Genomic DNA, 8,845 nt, shown 5'->3' on the forward strand with positions numbered 1-8,845 from the left:
TCAAAAATGAATTATCCATAGATGCGAGGGTCTATATCATGAACTCTCAGTTGGATTCCATTGATCAGTATATTTATCTTTATGCCAGTACCATGCCTTTTTGACTACTGTAGATTTGTAATATGCTTTAAAGTAAGGTAGCATGAGACCTCCCAAGATATTTTTAGCTATCTGGGGCACCCTGCCCTTTCAGGTAAATTTGATTATAGGTTTTTCGAATTCCACAAAGTAAGTTGTTGGCATTTTAATTGGCATTGCATTGAATCTATAAATCAGTTTGTGTAGAATTGACAACTTAACTATATTTAGTCTTTCAATCCATGAACATGGTATGTCCTTCCATGTATTTAGGTCTTCCTTGATTTCTTTTAGCAATGTTTTGTAGTTTTTTGTGTGTAAGTTTATTATGTCCTTGGTTAAATTTATTCCTATATATTTGATTCTTTTGGTTGCTGTTGTAAATGGAATTTTTTTCTTGATTTCTGCCTCAGATTGCTCATTGCTAGTGTATAGAAACCCTACTGATTTTTACATGTTCATATTGTGTCTTGCCACTTTCCTGTACTTGTTTATTAGCTCTAGTAGCTTTGCTATAGATTTTTGGGGGATTTTCTATGTATAGGATTGTGTCGTCTGAAAACAGTGAAAATTTTATTTCTTCTTTTCCTATTTGGCTGCCTTTTATTTCTTTTTTGCCTGATTGCTCTAGTTAGAACTTCCAGCACAATGTTGAGAAACAGTGATGACAGTGGGCATCCTTATCTTGTTCCAGATCTTACAGGGAAAGCTTTCAGTCTTTCCCCATTGAGTATGATGTTCTCTGTGGATTTTTCATATACTCCATTTATCATGTTGAGGAAGTTTCCTTCTATTTCTGTCATTTGAAGTGTTCTCATCAAGAAAAAATGCTGAATTTTGTCAAGTGCCTTTTCTGCATCAATTGAGATGATCATGTGGTTTTCACCTTTGATTTAATAATGTGGTGTATGACATTAATTTATTTTCTTGTGTTGAACCACCCTTGCATGCCTGGAATAAAACCAACTTGGTCATGATGTATAATTCTTTTAATGTACTCCTGGATTCAATTTGCAGGTATTTTGTTCAGGATTTTTGCATCTATATTCATTAAAGAGAATGGTCTGTTATTTTCTTTTCTTGTAGTGTCTTTGCCTGGCTTTGGTATTAGGGTGGTATTGGCTTCATAGAATGAGTTAAGGTAGCTTTCCCTCCTCTTCAATTTTTTTTGAAGAGTTTTAGCAGGATTGGTACTAATTCTTGAATGCTTGGTAGAATTCATATGTGAAACCATCTGGTCCTGGACTTTTCTTTCTTGGGAGGTTTTTGATGACTGATTCAATCCCTTTACTTGTGATTGGTTTGTTGAGGTCTATTTCTTCTCAATTCCCTGTTGGTTGTTCATGATTTTCTAGGAAGTTGTGTATTTCTTGTAAGTTCTCTAGTTTGTTAGCTATAGTTGCTTATCATATCCTCTCATTATCTTCTTTATTTCTGCAGGGTCAGTAGTTATGTCCCCTCTCACATTTATGATTTTATTTATTTGCATCCTCTTTTTTTCTTTGTCAGCCTAGGTATATGTCCATCAAATTTATTGATTTTCTCAAAGAACCAACTTCCAGTTTTGTTGATTCTCTCCATTATTTTCATGTTCTCAATTTGATTTATTTCTGTTCTAATCTTTGTTATGTTTTTCCTTCTGTTCATTTTGGGGTTAGTTTGATGTTCTTTCTGTAATCCTCCAGGTGAGCTAAGTCCCTGATTTTTGTCCTTTCTTATTTTTTAATATAGCATTTAGGGCAATAAGTTTTCTTCCTAGCACTGTCTTCACTGCATCCCATATATTTTGTAATGTTGTGTTCTCATTTTCATTTGCCTTGAGATATTTACTGATTTCTCTTGTAATTTCTTCCTTTACCCACTGGTTGTTTAAGAGTGTGTTGTTTAGCTTCCATATATTTGTGAATTTTCCAGCCATCTCCCTATTACTGATTTCCAACTTCATTCCATTATGATCTGAAAATTTGTTTTGTATAATATCAATCTTTTAAAATTTACTGAGACTTGCTTTGTGACCCAACATGTGGTCTATCCTGGAGAATGATCCATGAGTACTTGAGAAAGATGTATATCCAGCTGTTGTGGGGTGCAATGTTCTGTCAATGTCTCTTAAGCCTAGTTGATTTATCATATTATTAGTGATCTCAATTTCCTTTTGATCCTCTGTCTAGATGTTCTATCCATTGATGAGAGTGGTGTATTGAAGTCTCCAACTATTTTTGTAGAGCTGTCTACTTCTCCCTTCAGTGTTCTCAGTGTTTGCCTCATGTATTTTTGGACTATCTGGCTAGGTGCATAAATATTTATGATTGATATTTCTTCTTGATGATGACTTGTTCCTTTTATTAAATCATGGTGCCCTTTTTTTGTCTCTTTTAATTGTTTTATATTTGAAGTCTAATTTGTCTGATGTTAGTATAGCTACCCCTACTCTTTTCGGGTTGTTTTTGTGGAATATCTTTTTTCCAACTTTTCACTTTCAACCTATTTTTATCTTGGGTCTAAAGTGGGTCTCTTATAGACAGTACATAAATGGATCCCTTTTTTTTTTTTTTTTTTTTTAATCCATGCTGCCAGTCTATGTCTTTTCATTGGGGAGTTTATTAACATTTAATGTTATTACTATGAAGGCAGTACTATCTTCAACCATTTTATCCTTTGGATTTTATATACCACATCTTATTTTTTCTCTTTTTTTACCCTTTTAGTTACACTTACTGATAACCAAATCTTTCTCTCTTGTCTTATCCTATCTGCCTTTTGTATTGTATTCCTTTAGTATTTCTTTTAGATCAAATCTCTTAGTCATGAACTCCCTCAATGTCTGTTTATCTGTAAATATTTTAAACTCTCCCTCATTTTTGAAGAACAGTTTCACCAGATATAGACTTCTTGGTTGGCAGTTTTTCTCTTTTAGTATCTTAAATATATCATACCACTGCCTTGTTTCCTCCATGGTTTCTGCTGAGAAATCTGCACTTAGTTTTATTTATCTTGCTTCCCTTGTATGTGATGGATTGCTTTTCTCTTGCTGCTTTCAGAATTCTCTCTTTGTCTTTGGCATTTGACAGTCTGATTGGTAAGTTTCTCATAGTCCTATTTGGATCTATTCTGTTTGGATATGGTGTGCTAGTTTTAAGTGTAGTTTTATATCTTTCATAAGATTTGGAAATTTTCAGTGATAATTTCCTCAGTTATTCTTTATGCCCCTTTTCCCTTGTCTTCTCCTTCGGGGACACCCGTAACATATATGTTCATTAATCTAATAGGCTTCATATTGTCATTCAATTCCCTGAGACCCTGCTCATGTTTTTCCATTATTTTGCCTATCTGTCCTTTTGTGGGTAGGATTTCAGATGTCCTGTCCTCTAGGCAAGTTTCTGAGTTCTTCTTTGTGGTCACCCATTGTCTTCTTTATGTTCTTCATCTCTTGCCACTTTTTCTTCAACTCATTGGTTTGATTTAGAAGATTTGTTTGAACATCTTTAATTGTTGTTTCAACTGCTGTATTTCATCTGAAGGTTTAGTTTGTTCCTTTGACTGGACTATATCTTTGTGCTTCCTAGTAGACTCATGATTTTTTGCTAGGTCTAGGCATCTGATTTTCTTGATTAGTTTATTCTGTGGGTCATTTTCCTCTCTTTGCCAAGGGTTTCTTGTTGGTTGGCTTTGTTCTAGAACTATCCTTTGACATTTGGTTCAACTTATTCTATACCTCTAGCATGGCTTCTGTTTGATTGGAATTTTTCAGCTCTTATCTTTCTAATTCTTGCCCTGCCTATATGGAAATATTTGAGAGTGCCCTTTTTTTTGGGTGCAATTGATTCACTCCCAGGAAAAAACTTTGTCTTCCCTCTTCCTTCTCAGGGAATGTTGATTTTTTGGTTTGTTGTGTTTTCTTGCCTCTATATGTTTTTAACACTCCTTTCATTACCTCTGGCAACTTTTATCGGGAGGTCTGGCTCTGGGAGGAGGGTCCCTCCAAATAGGATCAACCCCAGTCAGGTTTTCCCAGACAAGACAGGCCAAGGACTCACAAAGAGAGTGTAATTGGTATCAAGGTTCCCTGGTGATGAGACCCAGCTGGTGCTAGTCTATCCTGTGAAGCCTCTTAAATCTGTGATTTTCCTGTCCTGCTCAGCAGATGGTGCTTGTCAGCCTGCTGCTCCCCAGAGGCCTAAAGTGGTAGTGTGTCTTTAATTCTCAGCAGACTCCCTCCCTCCCGGACCCCTTGTTGAGACAGAGGGTGAGGCCAAAGGCAAGCTTAAACTATTTCTGTTTTTTAGCTCCTAGGGTCTGAATTCCCTAAAGAACAGTCACTGTCTGTGCTGGACCTCCCCCCAACCCTTTTTGTGGGGGTGGAGACTAGCTGCTCCTCAGCTCCCTGTTCCGTGCAGGCTGGTAAAAAAAAAAGGGCTCTCAAGCAGCCCCCCTTCCTCCTCAATGGGAGTGTGTTTGAGACAGGCTTTTTGTGGTTTGAAACTACTGTGGTATCCCAAACCCTGGTGACTAAATTCTCTGAGTGAGAGCCACCACTTATGCTGGGTCCTGCCTTTCCCCTTTCTTGGGGAATACACACCCTTCAGGAAACTATTTCCTCCACCTGATTAGTTACTTGGTCTTTCGTTCAGCCCTACTTTCACCCTGCTGGGGGAAGGGCTTAAAATGGAGAATGCCTGTTGCTTTCTTTAAAGGGCTGCTTAAAATTAAAACAACAACAACAACAACAACAGCAACAACAACAAAATCTGTTCTCAGAGCTGGTCGCCAGCCCCCTGGGTTCACCAATCAAAAGCCAGAGTTTGTACCCTGCTCTATGTGCCACTTCTCTTTAGGCACAACCCTTTTCTAGTATTCCGAGGTCAGCCAACTTCAGAAGCCTCTGTTTTTGTTTTGTTTTGTTTTTGTTTTTGTATTTAATTTCATTTTCGTCAGCTCTGCCTTCTTCCTGCTGGGAGCAGGGCTGATACAGAACTCTTGGATTATTTCTTGTTTGCATTGTTGATTTATCTGTGCTTGGAGCTGGCATTCAGCATTCCAAGTTTGTTAATTAATTCTGCAATTGGAGTGTGGTTGAGCTCCCCTTCCCTTGTTCCTAGTAGATAAGACTTCTGTTTCCCACTTGGCAGAGACTTGGAGTCAGCCTGCCATGTCTGTTGGGGAGGGGCATTAGTGTGCCCACCGTGGAAGAATTTACTTACAGTTCTGTGCTGTCATTTATCAGTCTCAGCCCTTCAAATTGTTCCTGGCTGGTGTACAAGGTGCGTCTGGTCTTGGAAGTCCTCCAAACAGTTGTTCCAGACAGTTCCTGGCTCTTTATTTGCTGCCCTAGGGGATGAACTAAACTCCACACCTCCCTATTTTGCCATGTTGACTCCTGTCTGCCCCCCTTCCACTTTTAAGGAAACTTGTGATTACATTGAGTTCACCCAGATAATCCAGGATAATTTATCTTTCTAGCTTAATGTCAGCTAATTAGTTATCTTAATTTTATCCACAATCTTAATTCTCTTTTTACTATGTGTTCCAGTTTGCTAATGCTGCTGTTATGCAAAATACCAGAAATGGATTGGCTTTTGTAAAGGGGGTTTATTTGGTTACAAAGTTACAGTCTGAAGGCCATGAAAATGTCTAAATGAAGGTATCAATGCAAGTATACCTTCACTGAAAGAAGGCCAATGGCATCCAGAAAACCTCTGATAGCTGGTAAGCACGTGGCTGACATCTGCTATTCCCAGCTTGTTTTCCAGCTCCACTCTCAGCTCCTGTGCATTCTTCAAAGTGTCTCTCTTGGATGCAGCAGTTCCTTCTGTCTGTGAACACTTTTATAGGACTCCAGTGATTCAATTAAGACTCACCCTAAATGGGTGGGGTAATACCTCCATGGAAATTATCTAATCTAAGTTCTTGCCCACAGTTGATTGAGTCATATCTCCATGGAAACACTCAAAGGAGTCCAACCTAATCATACTAATATATCTGCCCCCACAAGATTGTATCAAAGAACATGGCATTTTAGGGGACGTAATACATCCAAACTGGCACATTATGTAAACTAACATATTCATATATTCTAGTAATTAGGACATGGTCATCTTTGGGAAGGCCATTATTCTTCTGATGATACCCATGAATAGGGAAATTAGTTAACAGACAGTATATTATAGTTCTTTCTATAAATTCTGAAGTAGCCGAGAACATTCATGATATCCCTTTACTAAAGGCAGAGTAACTTGCCCATCAAGAACAAGGGTAGAGAACAGGTCAAATGGGAAAAAAGTACATTTGATTTCTAAATTGTGCCTAGAAAATTTCATAAGAATAGAATACAGTATCAAGTATTTTGGGTCACTTCTAATGTTGAAATTTATGTTTTCTTATTTAGGAGATTATTAAATACTAACATTTTAATGAGTGGTAATTGTGCTGGTATGGATCTGTTATGTACCCACAAAATCCACTCTTGTCGGGGCAGACCTGTTGTGGGTTGGATCTTCTGATTAGGTTGTTTCCATGGAGATGTGACCCCATCCATTCAAGGTGGGTCTTAATTAGTTTACTGGAGTCTTTGAGAGACTCAGAGAGAGAGAGAGAGAGCTCAGAGCCACACAGACTCAGATGCTTGGAGATGCAGACAGAAAGATGTTTGGAGATGCTAAGCTAAGAGAGGAAACCCAGAGTTTACCCAAGAGAAGCTAAGTGAGAACCCACAGATGCTTAAAGAGAAAGCCACCAGAATCAGAAGCTGAAAGCAACACAACCTGGGAGGCAAAGGACCAACACATGCCAGCCATGTGCCTTCCGAGCTGACAGAGTTTTCTGAATGCCATCAACCTCTCTTCAGTGAAGGTAGCTACCTCTTGATGCCTTAATTTGGACATTTTCATGGCCTTAGAATTGTAAATTTGCAACCTAATAAATCCCCATTGAAAAAGCCAGTCCATTTCTGGTATATTGCATTTTGGCAGCTTTAGCACACTGGAACAGTAATTTACGATATTCCATGTGGGTTTACTTATTTACTGTTAAAACTGAGATTTTAATTAAAGAGTCTAATGTGAGATAACCACTTAGCACAGTGGCTAGTGCATAATAAATTCCATTTAATTTTGTTAAATTTATTCTATTTAAATAAATATTTTATCATTTCTAAAAGCTTTTTGAGATAGGGCAGCTGTTTTGTAAGCAGGAAAATGAGATATATGGGTAACCTGTCAAGTATCACAACATTAAGAGAAAAATCAGGAATTCCCAACATGTGCATTTTTCAGTGAGTGTATAGATTTTTATTTAGAAATAATTTAATAGAAAACTAATACTTTTCTATATCATTAAATTCAAAAAAGATAATCAATTCAGCTAATCGTTAATTCATTCAGCATTTGATACTCAGTGTAGTGTAGAAAATGCTCCAGATAGGCTTTGATATGTATACTTTTAATAAGATCTTTTGGAGTATTGAAAATAATGTCTTTTATAGGGAACTGAGAAAGGTGATTTGTTATTGCCTAGAATACTGATTATGTGTATAGATACATGCAGCTCTCCTTATAGTCTCCAAAACTGTGTAAACCACAGCACAAATTGGCTCATCAAACGCAATGGAAACAGTGAGCAGAAATATTTTGAAAGATATTACCTGAGAGGTTTTGCTCTGAGCCCAATTAGATGCAGACAGGTTTGGTCTATGCCTTCCCAGTGTATTCCAAGAATTTATGGTAGTACAGGGCCTTAAGACATCACCAACAGATATTCTATTATTTATAAAATAGTAAATATTAAAAGTGGCTGTTTGGAAGTAAACTCTATCTTCACACACATATTTTTTGTGGATTAAGTCAATTTTAGTGACATGATTATATACTTTCCCAAAAAATGGAGATTCCTTCAGTACTTCAGTTTATGAGTTCACTGAAATACTTTTAAGAAATGCAAGCAAATTCATGAAAAACAATGAAATTAATAATTTGTATGTTTTTTAATATCAGACATGGACAATTTTCATATTACCTTTTATTTTTGGTTTATCAACTTGGTTTGTGTGAGTAATCAAGTATTTATTGTTTATGTAGACTATTTTACTTATTCTGAGTTACTGTATATATCCTTCTTTCAGGATTGTTCCACAAAAACCTTTTATTTCTTGGGTATGTAACTTCAATTCCTTGTTCAGATGTCTCAATCCAAGAGCAGTCTAAATTATAGGACTGATTTTTCTAGCTGGACATATGGTTGCTTGGATCCCCACAGAGTCATTCCCCAGATTTAGGCCAAATTTCCCTATTCATTCCCTCTGTCTTCTTTAACTAAATGCTAGGGATTGTATTAATTCTCCTTTTCCTCACACTGTGTTAGTATTCAATTTATACCTTAGGCTTCCTCTTCAAAACTAATGGTGTAGTGAGCTAGGATGTATTAGATTCCCTTAACTATCCTTCTTATAACTCTGGGCTTTTTTTTTTTTTCTTTTTTAAGTTTCATTTACACATCATACAATCCATCAAGTATACAATCTGTGGCTTTCAGTATAATCACAGAGTTGTGCATTATCATTACTTTTTATGTATTTGCATTTTAGCACCTGTAGGAAGTAAGAAGTGGAGTTTGTACCAAACAATACAATACAATAATACTAGCATTTATAAGTACACAAATGGTGACCTTTACTGGAGGTCTTTTTTTCTTTATGCTGCTTTGAACCACTGTCTAATGTTCTTTCCTTTCAGTCAGAGAAATCTCTTTAGCATTGCTTTTAGGTCAGGTCTAG

This window comes from Choloepus didactylus, chromosome 16, assembly GCF_015220235.1.
Source record: "Choloepus didactylus isolate mChoDid1 chromosome 16, mChoDid1.pri, whole genome shotgun sequence".
NCBI lineage: Eukaryota > Metazoa > Chordata > Mammalia > Pilosa > Megalonychidae > Choloepus > Choloepus didactylus.